Source organism: Lygodium microphyllum, chromosome 14 (assembly GCF_053477565.2).
Source record: "Lygodium microphyllum isolate KBCC chromosome 14, Lygodium_microphyllum_v1.1.10, whole genome shotgun sequence".
Lineage (NCBI taxonomy): Eukaryota > Viridiplantae > Streptophyta > Polypodiopsida > Schizaeales > Lygodiaceae > Lygodium > Lygodium microphyllum.
The window spans coordinates 105,913,309-105,925,771 of record NC_141148.1 but is presented as its reverse complement, the minus strand read 5'-3'; positions in this window follow the sequence as shown (position 1 = coordinate 105,925,771).

Below are 12,463 nucleotides of genomic sequence, written 5' to 3'. Positions count from 1 at the left end.
ATTTTGTAAATCATCAATGGCGATCATTAGCCTAAAATCAGCCGACCGAGCGCGTCTCATAGTGCGTCTACATCTCAGTGTAGACACAGATATAGACGCTAAAAATGTTTCTCTGAGGGCGCGTGTGCTAGCGTGTGTGCTCTGCACTGTACACGCGATGATACACGCACTGCACAGAAGGTTGACATGCAGTCTACACGCGATTATACATGCCCATTGACCTCCAATGCGCGTCCGATAGCGCGTCTGTGCTGCATCTTAGATGCGCAGATAGACGCGCTAGACAGAAGGTTCACTCTGGAGTGCGTCTGAGGGCGCATCTAACCTGCAATTTAGACGCGGGGATACACGCGCCAGGTCTCTCAGTTCTGATAGTAAACAATATATTTTTGCAATGATGAATGTGACTAATCCCATGTTTGTGTTTATCAGTTTTCTTGTTTAAGAGAAGCATTAGCACGTAAGTGTTATGCTCAATGTCTAAAGAAAGCTCTTTGAAAATGTAGGTAATATATGATTTTTTGTATGCAAATAAATTTGTCTTTTTCCTGTGTTTTTTTTGCAGATGTCGTATCCTGGTTCATCTAGCAATGACCCGAATGTGGATCGCATGAATGATACATTAGCCTCCTTTGGCAGGGGGATCAATGAATTTTTTGGAGGTTTTCCTAGTAGGGAAGACTTTATGGGAGAGATGACCAAACACCTTGGCCGCTCTCCCACAGCGGACAAGGTATTCAGTGTCATGTCTGGGGCGCCTTTGACGTCTTTGCCTGGCACTACTTCCCAGACTCCACATGCAGGTACTCCACGTGCTCCACGTGCATCGGCTGAAGCACAAGCATGAGAGAGAGAGAGAGAGAGAGAGGACTCACCTTGCGTCTTTGGTGTGGATGAGTGGTGGCGCTACTTCCTTCCCCTTCTTCCTCTCCTTTGTGAGTTGTTCTCCCTTGATGCTTGCTGCTTATTGTCTCCTCTATTTGCCTCTTGTTCCTCTTGTTCTCCTCTCTTTTGTTCTCTCTTTCTTCCTCTCCTTAGCATTCTTCTCTTTAGCTGTCTTTTTTCCCTTCTTGTCTCTTTGAAGTGAAAGAAGAGGTGAGTCATGAGGAGGTGAGTCATGAAGAGACTAGTGGAGGTAGACTGCATGTCGGCTGAACTCGAGCTCCAAAACGCGCAAAAAACGTAGGAAATGCACAGTTTGAAAAGAAATCGCTTGTATATTTTGAATTTTGATGTTCGCGTCTATTTCTGCATGTATATGTGTCTAATTTTACGTAAACGCGCTAATAGACATATATTTAGACGCGTAGATAGACACAGACATAGACACGCATTTAGCGTGCTTGCATTTTTATCATAATTAGTTTTTGTATTTAAGATAAGTTTTGATAGTAAGTTTTTATCATAAATTTTTATGTCTTTATGATAAGTTTTGTGTATTTAAAATTGAATATCTTAGAATAATTAATACGCCTTGAAGTTTTTATGTAAACATATTAATAACAAATTTGATGTTGTCATGAATTAGGTTTAACCATGTCATCATCATCACCTAGTATGGTGCATGCTCATGAGTCAACGAGCACATCCTCAAGTGAGGATGAAACATTACGTCTTTATAATCGAGATGCATGGCTACGATGAAAAATTAAATGCATGTGTGATCATTGTTGAGGTGTATTTTTTGAGCATGTCGAGTTGCAATGTCACACCTCAGCATGTATAGAGAATGGGACCAAGAAAAATCACTGGTATTCATTTTTTTAACACTAAGATTGCTAGTCTATGTTTGAAATATATATCAACGTACATGTAACTCCCTTTTGTGGTTGAGCAAGATGCGGTGCCACATCCTCAGATGCTCCCTCCCGAGCGTCAAGAGGCTGCGAAACATCGACGCGAGGAGGTAGAGTCTTCAAGAAGAGTGGAGACTGAGGACCATTATAGTAGCCCTCAAGAAATGCCCCATCAAGTTGTGGAGGATGAGATTTTGGACAACATGGTATACGATCTATTTTCGCAACTGGTTCAGGGAGAAGGTCACTCGACGAAGCTAGATGACCCACTATACATAGCGTCATCTACATTGTTGTATGAAGGTTGTACGTACTCCGTTCTTCGTGCGTACCTCGAGATACTTAGCTTGCAAACAATTTATGGATGGAGTAATGCCAGTTTGAATGCGTTATTGAAGTAGGTATCAATTCAGTTTGGCTTATGAATCATAATATTAATTGTTCTATTTTGAAATCAGACACAAATATATGTTGGTGGTTTTTTAACTCACTTTTAAAAATATATGTAGGTTATTATCACAAATGCTTTCAAAAGGAAACAAATTGCCAACTAAGAGAGAGCAAGCAAGACATTACTTGACATCCCTGGGAGGCCTCAATTATGTCAAGATCCATGCATGTATCAATGTTTGTGTCTTATTTTGTGGGATTCATGAGTTCGCACGAGAGTGTCCTGTTTGTGCTGAATCAAGATGCGAAGTGGAGATAAAGTCAATGGATGCGCCTCGTAAGATTTTGTGACATTTTTCGATTATTCCACACATTCAACTTATGTTCAAGTGTAAGTCTATTGGAAAGCTCATGTCATGGCATGCTAGTCATCGTTCAAGTGATGGAAAATGGAGGATCCTTGCAGACACACCAGCATGGCAATATATAGACAATTTGTGGCCTGTTTTCAAAGAAGAGCCAAGAAATTTGAGATTTGGTTTAGGTATGGATAGAATCAATCCATTTGGCATCAAAATCACATCATACAGTGTATGGCCAGTGGTATTGGTAAACTATAATATTCTTTCATCCATGGCAATTAAAAAGGAACATGTACATCCTCTAGAGATTTCACTTTGAAGGCCATGTTGTTGTAGACCATGCATGACTTTCTAGGATATGGAGAGTGTTCAGGTATATGTATATAACTCTATATTTGAAATTCAAGACTTGAATCAATTGCATATTATTAATTCACTTGTTTGTTCAGGTTTAACCACATCAGGATATCATGCATGTCCTATTTGCGATCTCTCTCTAGTTTTCTTTAGGCTGGCACGTTTAAAGAAGGTTATCTATGACAATCATCATCGATTTCTTCATATTGACCATCCCAAATATGTTCTCCCTTCTAATGGAATGACTCCACAATCTCTAACCATTCGAGATTGGAAGGAGAGATGGATTAATGCCGACAGCCACCCTCCACTCAGCATGAGTTAGTAAGAAGTATATTTCTCCTGATTGACTTTAAAGTATATAGCATGATGAATTGTTAACATAATATATTGTTTGTTTGTTAGGTTCTCTATATTTTTTCGTATTTCTTATTGGATTGAACTTAAGATCAATCACCTATTGGACCCCATGCACATATTCAAACATGTTTTATCTACATTATGGGATCACTTGATAGGGGCTCGTGATTCAGTCGGGAGGATTTACGTAACATTGGTCGCATGAGACGAGCCTAGCCATGCATTGGACCCAGAGGAAAGATTGAGCTACCCCATGCACCTTGTATGCTGTCAAAGAACGAGGAAAAAATACTAAAGGAACAGATATGTAGAACACCCAGAGGATGTATGAGATGTCTCAAGGGAGCTTTCGTAAAGAAAAAGAAAAGAGGTGTGGAGCAACTATATGGTTTGAAGCCCCATGATTGGCACAAAATGATTCAAGTAAGGGTATATCTAACCATGAATATAGTAATTAGTGAAGTAACTATGTGTAAACTTTGGGGTATAATGAATTTTTTCTCAACTAATCATTTGATTTATGAATATTATTTACATTCAGTTCGTACTTCCTACTAACATATCCCATTGTGTATCCAAAGATGTACGTGATATCATTTACAAGATTGGAGAGCTTGTGGGGTGTGTATACATTGTATTTTTTCATTATATATTGCATACATCATGTAGTGAACCTCTTTGAATTTCTACACAAAAATAAAAAATTGTCAAATACATCCTAACAAATATGTGAGCTCAAAGAAAATTAATCCAAATACATTGCAAGATGCTCGAGTATTATCTGTTGAGGTGGTTTGTTTGGTGGAGGAAATTTTTCCTTGCTCCATTTTCACTACTCAATTACATTTACTCGTACATTTGATTGATGAGATCACACTTTGTGGGGCAGTTCATGCAAGGTGGATGTTTTTTCTTGAGCGCTTCATAAAAACCTTGAAAGATTTTGAGGAAAAAAGCACAGCTTGAGGAAAGCACGGCTGAGGGTTGGTTAGTGCAATCATCCCTTGTTTATATCTCTGAATATCTTGTTGAAGTGGACCCCTCTCAACCACGACTATGGAAAGACGATCAAGACTTGAGGATGACCTCTATAATACCTCAAGGAAAAGGAATAAGTAAAGTGCTAACAAAAGAAGAACTTCGTAAGTTAAATAGTTTTTGTGTGCTTAATAGTGATGTAATGAGCAAATGGGTGACACTATATAATGAAGCAAAGGCAAGAAGAAAAAGTGAAAGACAAGTATTTTGCACCACATATGGACGTAATGTCTTATTTTCAGATCATCTAAATGCGCTCCCACGTCATAATGATATAGATTAGTTACATGAGGATATGGAGAGAATGAAAAAAGAGGAGGAAATTAATATATCTCAAGAAGAGTGGGAATATGCACGAGGTTGCTTATCAAAGGTGAGACATATTATCAATTAATTTGTTTCTGGTTATATATTTTATATAATAAATTGATATATTTGATCTTAATCTTTTACTACTAGTGCACATTATTCAATGCTATTTGGTGTGAGGGTAAATATCTTCGAACTCAACGTATAGATGAAAGAGAAATACCCAAGATTGTGGTGTCCTTGCTCACTTTGAGGATACCAATGGTACCATGGAAGGTTATTGTGGCTTGATCCAAGATATTTTGAAGCTTGACTTTAGACGATTCTTTATATATGTACTGGATGTGAAGTGGTTTAAAGAAGTGGTAACAAATGGTGAGCATTGCACAATCAGACGTCATCCAAGTGGTTTTGTAATCATTGACTACAAAATTTCACCAAAACAAGAATGATGCATTAGTACTACCTCAACAATACAAGCAGGTATATATGTAAAACTTAATTTTTTTATTTGTATACATGTGATACATATACACAATATAATAAGTATTTAAGTTTCTTGCTTTAGTTTTTCAAATATAGATTGGGTATCATCCAATGGTAAACAATAACCGATGGTGGTATATCATCCCTATATCTAATCATTCAAAACCAATATATGGTAATATTACCGACATAGAGATAGCAGATGATAATCCAACAATTAATGATGATGTACATGATGACATTATAATGGATGATATGCGTGATATAGTACAAGATGAATCTCGTGAGGATGTTCAAGGAAACGCATAAGAGGACAATAATGTGGTTGATGATGATGAAGTTATTGAGCAATATAGCAACACATTTGATAGTGGGATAGACTTATTTGTTTCATTACCTCTTGGTAACATAGACCTAGAAGTAGATAGTTTAGCAAGGGATGATCTCATTGAAGATGAGATGAATCTTTCACTGTAATGTACTTAATTCGCTTAATGATTCAATGTGTATTCTTAATTCTATGGAAAATATCATACACACATGTGCATACTCAAGAATCAATAGTCAAGTTTAAAGCTAAATTGAATTTTCCATAGTAAAAATGAAGTATTTTTTATCTTCTTCAAGTAGAGAAATTACGAGATACATGCAATGCTTACTACTAATTGTATAATAAGGATTGTATTGCTTGCCACTAATTAGTTATATCAAGCTTGTCAACTGGAGGAACTGCCATTCATTATAGAGCAATGCAAAAAAAATTATTAACTCTGGTTTTTTTATTATACTAGGTCCAATTTCAGGTGATTTAATAATTACGCGTCTAAAAAAGCGTCTATATTCGTGTCTATCTGCGCGAATATATAGACGCAAAATTTGCATCTATTTATACGCTCTTTTACACGCGCATATAGACGCAATGATAGACGCACCCAACTTTGCGCGTCTATGACTCGTTTCTATTGTGGTGCAATGGATTCCTTGTGGACAACACTCCATTCCTCACTTTCAAGGACAAGGATTTCTTGGATGTAAATTAAAGGCACTGCTAATTCTTGAAGGCGACCTTTTCTTAAAAAGGGGGCTACCCAACAGGTTTGGACTAGCCGACCATTACATTTTCATCTTTCACTTCTTTAATTTTTACATTTATGCTTTCTTTAATTTCAGCTTCAATTTCTTGCAATTAATTCTTTAACTGCTTCAAGATGAATTCCTTGTGAAGTCAGCTTCTCTTTATCCTACACAAAAACTCGAAGAGCTTGTAAAAAGCATGCACTGTTTCTTCAGCTTCATCACCAATATATTGTCTTTTTCTTTTGATTACATTAATAATTACATCATGGAATTCATATTTGCTAATTCCAAGAATTTCTCCTAAGGTAAATTTAATTTTGCTTCCTAGAATTCGTTCTTGTACGACTCGTTTGAGATCGATTTTGCAGATTCTATGTCAGACTGCAATTTGTAGCCTAGTTGCTTGCCTTTTTTCTTTCCTTTGGTTTTCTTTATCTGTGACGCATCTTCCATATATTGATTTAGGGTTATATTTTCAGCAAGCTTTGGTTGTTCAAGCGTTCTTCTCATTACCCTTCTTGGAGGGCCAAAAGAAGAAGGTCCTGGTTCATCTTCTCTTCTTCTCTTTTTTTCAATCAAGACTTCTTTATGATTCACTGATGCCAGGAGGTATATTTCATGGTGGATTCCGTGAGGTTTTGCAGTGGATTCTGTAAAATTTTATTTATTGCCGGGGCTCATACACAAGGTGGATTCCTTGTGCGAAAAGTTGATGGGGACGACTGTCCTTTTCGGGCGTCTTGTTAATTTAATGTGCAAGTGGGTTATTCCATAGCAGGTGATTTCACAAAATACATAATTAAATTAATAGACGTTTATGAGTTTAGAGTGTGCACTCGTAATAAATTAAGATTAGGATTGAGTTCTAACCAATTTATTTATTTTGTAAAGCTGAAGACTGCTAGGTATTCACTTTTGTCAGTTTAATTTTATTATTTTCTAACAATTGTGAATGCTTTAGTTGGTGTGTAGAGCAAGCAACGGTGGCATTGGGAAGCCCTGCAGGATAGCGTGTATTCAAATTATTATCATTTTTTATGGGCACGCATCTTAGACATGGTGCTAATATTTTGACGTGCTTATTTATTGAAGTACTTGATATTTATTTATTATTTTTTAATACGCATGGATGCACGATTTAAATATTTATATTGGACATTGTATTTAGGTATCGTCCGACTCAATGGGTGCCTAATAGCTTTAATTTTTTAGTGGGACAAAAGCAAACATAAAAGCTAAAGCATACTCATTGTAAATTGGGCTATTTCTTGAGCTTGGAGATGAATAATATATCAAATACATGCTTTGTGGAGCGCTCACTACGCGCGCATACATCATCCCATCTATGCACCAGTGGTATTAGAGAGAAGTTGTAATATTCCCGCTCGTGAATATTGACTTCCCGCACACTGCGTAAACCTCGTGCAAAGGTTATCTTTCATATTGGAATTCCCACAGTGTAATCTGTGACCTGCACGCGAGAAATCGAGACCTCCGCATTGGCAAAGAAAGCCCGAGGGTTCAAATCCACAAATCACACGTAAACACCCTCTTGGGAGGGGAAAAATGGATATTATAAAAGCAATTTTTTTTTTAATTTATCCCTTTCCCCCAGCCGATGCACGGCTGGAGGAGAGGGAGTGTGGGGGGATGGGCTTGGTGGAGGTGGGGCTGCATGAGGAGGGGGGAAGCCATGCAGTGGCCACGTGGTGGAGCTCTTCTCTTTCCCCCCTTGTCCTATAAATACACCCTCTAAGGTGTGAAGGGAGGATGGGGGGACAAACGGCTGCTACCATCGCCGTGCTGGGAAGGAGGAAAAGAAGGCTGCATGGAGAGAGAGAGGGAAGCTGCTGTCAATGCCGTGACCTGGAGTGAGAAGGCTGGAGGAAGCTGAGGTCGACGCCGTGCTACTCAAAGGGCTGTTGTGACACGGATAGGGAGAGAAGAGGAGGACCGTGATCTGCCGCCCCTACCGTGGAGGTCGCCGCCCAGGCTAGACGGCCAGCATCCCAACTTGGGCCGCCATAGGCCGTCAGGGCGCCGCCAATTCCCTGACAAAGTCAACCCCCCCCATTCCACGACATCCTTCCTTTCTTAATTCCCCTCAATCATTTCCTTTGGCTCCACGTGGTCTTCTGGGAAGGCAGAACCTTCCTAGAAGCTTTTGGAAGCTTCTAAAGGCAAGGCTTAAGGCCTTATACACACAGTGGGCCCACTCGGGTGTTTTAAAAAAAAAACCTCCTTGTAAAGCCTCCATTTTCGTAGCTCCATCCATAAGAGCCCCATTTCCGCAAACAAAGCTCAAATCCCATAAGCCCAAATCCCTTAAGCCCAATTCTCACAAGCCTTGGCCTTTTAAAGATCCGAAGTTCGGTGAAGGTATCTCTTGTGTACGAGGGAGAAGGGCAAGATCTTGAGGCTGCTTACCAAGGCTGAGGAGATTCATGGATCACGTAGGGGCAAAGGCTAACCGGAAGTCCATAATTGTGTAAGGGCAAAGGCAAACCGGAAGTCGGTAATCACGCCTACGATGGCCCCCAAGAAGTCGCAAGGCGCGCCTGCGGGAGGTTCTTCTCCTAGCATTCACGTGGACATCTCCCCGAGCCCACAAACCCAGGTTTTTACTATTGTGATTCCATACAAAAGTAATGCATTAAGCATGATAACTTCATGGATTAGGAAGCACCCGTGCATGTTCAAATTCACCTAGCCTAGTTAAATGCAATTGGGAAAATTGGTATTTTCAATGCAATAAACGCAAATTGTCTATCCATCTTACGACCTTAATAGTATGTTGCCTTGTCGTGCTTTTCAAAGTGACGAGCCTAGAACACCTATTGCCTATCATTATAAGGTTGGAATTGTTAAAGTGCACCGTTGACTAGACATGGAAAGATTAAGCGTATGTTGCATTTTTAGGCAACATCTTCCTTGTAATGATTCATGAGGAAAAGTTAACGCCCATAAGATGTTATCCGAAAAGAAATAGAAGAGCACGAAATTGATCTTATGGACTTGCAAGTGGCATGTAAAATGGAATAAGTTAACACTAGCTTTAGTTTTGTATGAACTTCATTAACTTCATTGTAGCTAGGAGAAAGTTGCATGTTGCATAGTCGTCATGCAAAAATTTCATTCATCAGGAGCCGTATTTAGGAAAGGTTGCATGGTTTATCAAAGCATGAGATTCTAAAGTGTAGATAACAAGGTTGTAGGCATGATTATTTGATGTAAGTCCTAGTAGGTCCTAGGAAAGTTAGTATCCAGATTATCATGCATTTTTACTTTACCAAGGAAAGATAGAGTTATTGTGAACTATGTGATGTGTAGAAGCAATGAATTGCATGTTTACATGTATTGTGGTAGTTGCAACTATTTTTCTCCTTTAGATCTAGTTTATTATCTCTAGGAAAGGTTCATCCTTGTCGCAAGACAAGTATATTGAATTGTCTAAATCACCTAACCCACAAGGGATTCATATAGGCATGATTCAGTCGATATGATAAATATCCCAAGTGCTAACTAGGGTTTGGCGCGTTAAGGATTCGACCTAGTTTTGCACTTGTTGCCAAGTCAAAACCCTCAAACCAAAGATCATACCCACATTCACGAAATGTTGAGTCAATTGGACGGGCTTGCAAGAAACGATCTAGGGTTTCTACCCTAAGGATCACTTGTTCAAATGATGAAACTCGAATTGAGTTGAAACCCCTAGGACCAAACGTTGTCGGTCTAGTGTAATTAGGAATGGGTTGGGTAAAAAGACACCCTAAACCCTGCTTCTCGTCTGAAGATAATTCCGATACCAAAAAACGCCGTTCAATGGGTGAAATGATCCCATGGAATAGATGCGACACTTGTGCAATAAGTTGCAACGTTGCATAGACTTGTTGTTTGTTCACAAGAGAGTTTTGCCATTTCTTGAAATAAGGTTGGTAAGTTCTTGCGCAAGTTTAACTTGCAAGAGAATGAGTAGTCATCCTGTTACATCACCTGTCTTGGGGAAAATTTGCCAAGTAAAGGGAAGTTAGGTATTTGCTTGGAAGCAAATGATCAATCAATAAATTAAAACGACATGTGTTGGGGGTAAAGGCGCCTCCGCCGTGCCGCCCCGTGTATTACTACACTGACAGTACCCGCCACTGCACACTGCAGGTGGCGGGCGCCCGTCACGTCACTTTATTCTTTATTCTTTTAGTGACAGTTTGAATAAAGGAAGGCCCGGTCACACATTGTGACTGTTGGAGTTCCCATTTCTTGTCTCTCTCTTTCTTGCTCTTGCTCTCCCGCCATAGCTCGCGTGCAAGCTTCGATCCTTCTCACCTTTCAACTGGTATCAGAGCTTGGCATTCTCTTGCTCGAGCTTGACTCGGTGCTTCCCGACCTTCGCATCGACTCGCTTCACGCATTGGGTCTCCATCCCGGCAGCCATAGCCGACCTCTTGAGCTCCCGACTCTCCCCGGCTTCCCGAGCTCCATCCTGGCCTTCTTGAGCTTCATCAGGGCCTTGCCCTTGAGGTATTGCTTCAGCATTTGCAGGCATTTGAGTGTATTCTCAGATTGAAACAGGGCAGGAACAAAGGGCAGCCACTCTTCTTGAGCTCCATAGCTCATATCTTCCCTCCCCTTTGCATTGGGCCTTCATGGCTTGGTATGTGCCTACCTTGGGCCATCATTGAGCCCCCCATTACCCCCTTTTCAGCCCATGTGGAGCAACAGCAAGTTCAGCACCAACAGGGCAGATTGCATCATTTTTTCCAGGCTGTGAGCACTCATCTACTTCAGCTCCACACTTGGCCATTGCTTCTTGCTCTCTACCTTGATCAAGAGGGCTATAGACTTCATGTTTGATGTCATTCAAGCTTTGGGTATTGGTCTTGATCTTTCGGGGCTGATTTCTTCAGATTTGGGACTGTCATAAACTGTCATAACAGGCTGAAAACAGGGCAGCACCATTGGCATTAGCATTTGTTGCTTATACTCCATTCCGGTTGTGCTATTTGATGCCCGTATGCGGTCTACATGATGCCTAGTGCCTTGGGAATGTATGCACATGATTATGCCATGATTTTGGCTTGAAATATTGGCTGATTTGGGACTGTTATTTACTGTTATACAGTGCTGGAAACAGGGCAGCCACACTTGGCATTGGCATTTAATGCTTATACTCTACTCCGGTTACCTTGTTTGATGCCCGTATGCGGTCTACTTCCTACCCGGATGTATTGGGGATGTATGCATTTGGTTTGACCATGATTTTGGCTTGAATTTGGGGCTGAAATCTACTGTTTAGAACAGTAAATACATGCTGGAATAACAGTGGGCTGAAGGTACTTTACATGCTTTGGCACTTACCTACCGATACCGGATGTATGCTTTGAGCTTTGGCATGATATCTCTGACATTTGGGGACGACTTGGAGCATATGTATGAGATTATGGGATGCTTTTGAGCTTCGCATTAGCTCCGTCTTCACTGGAATTTGGACCGACTCGGCATGCTCGTGGACCGCCTATGCCTCATGTCTCTGCTTGACAGTTAGGCTTTTGCATTACATGCTTTGGTTCGTGACATATGCTATTTGGTTCGTGTATGCCATACCGACATTTGGAGCTTGGATTTGGATGTATTTGAGCATTCCCGGCTTACTTGATCACTGATCTTGGTTGCTATTTGGATGTCATTGAGTTGACCGAGAGCTTATTTGGGCTTATGTATTGCTTCATGGTTAATATGACCGGTGCTTCATGTATGTCATGCTCTCTTGGATGCGCTTGATGCATTGACAGGGTCACTTATCACTGGTGCTTTCTCTTGGGTTGTTTGAGCTTCTGAGCTCGCTTTGTACGCCTTTTGTGCCAGTGGGAGCATTTTACATGCTTTCTTGAACTTTGACAGTTGCATGCTATTGGAGCACTTACATGTATTTGAAGCAGTTTATGTCTTGAGCAGCTACATATACATTGAGACTTTGGGATCATACTCCGATCTTTATGGATATGCATTGATGTACTCTTGGTTCACAGGATGCTTATGAGCTGAGTCTCATATTTGGATCTTTCTCTTTGAGCAGATACCTATTTGTGTCAGGTTTTGGCAGTTACAGGAACACTTTGCCTAGAGTGTCTGGGGGTGTGCCTTTCACTGGCAGATGTTATTTTGACATGCTTGGTGTTGAGCTCATGCTCTTTTCACTGTCATTGGCCTTGCTTATGTCCGTTTCATGCCGGCTTTGGACCTAGCATTGTTTGCTTGACATTGGATCCTATTTTGGGACAGTTTGCTCTC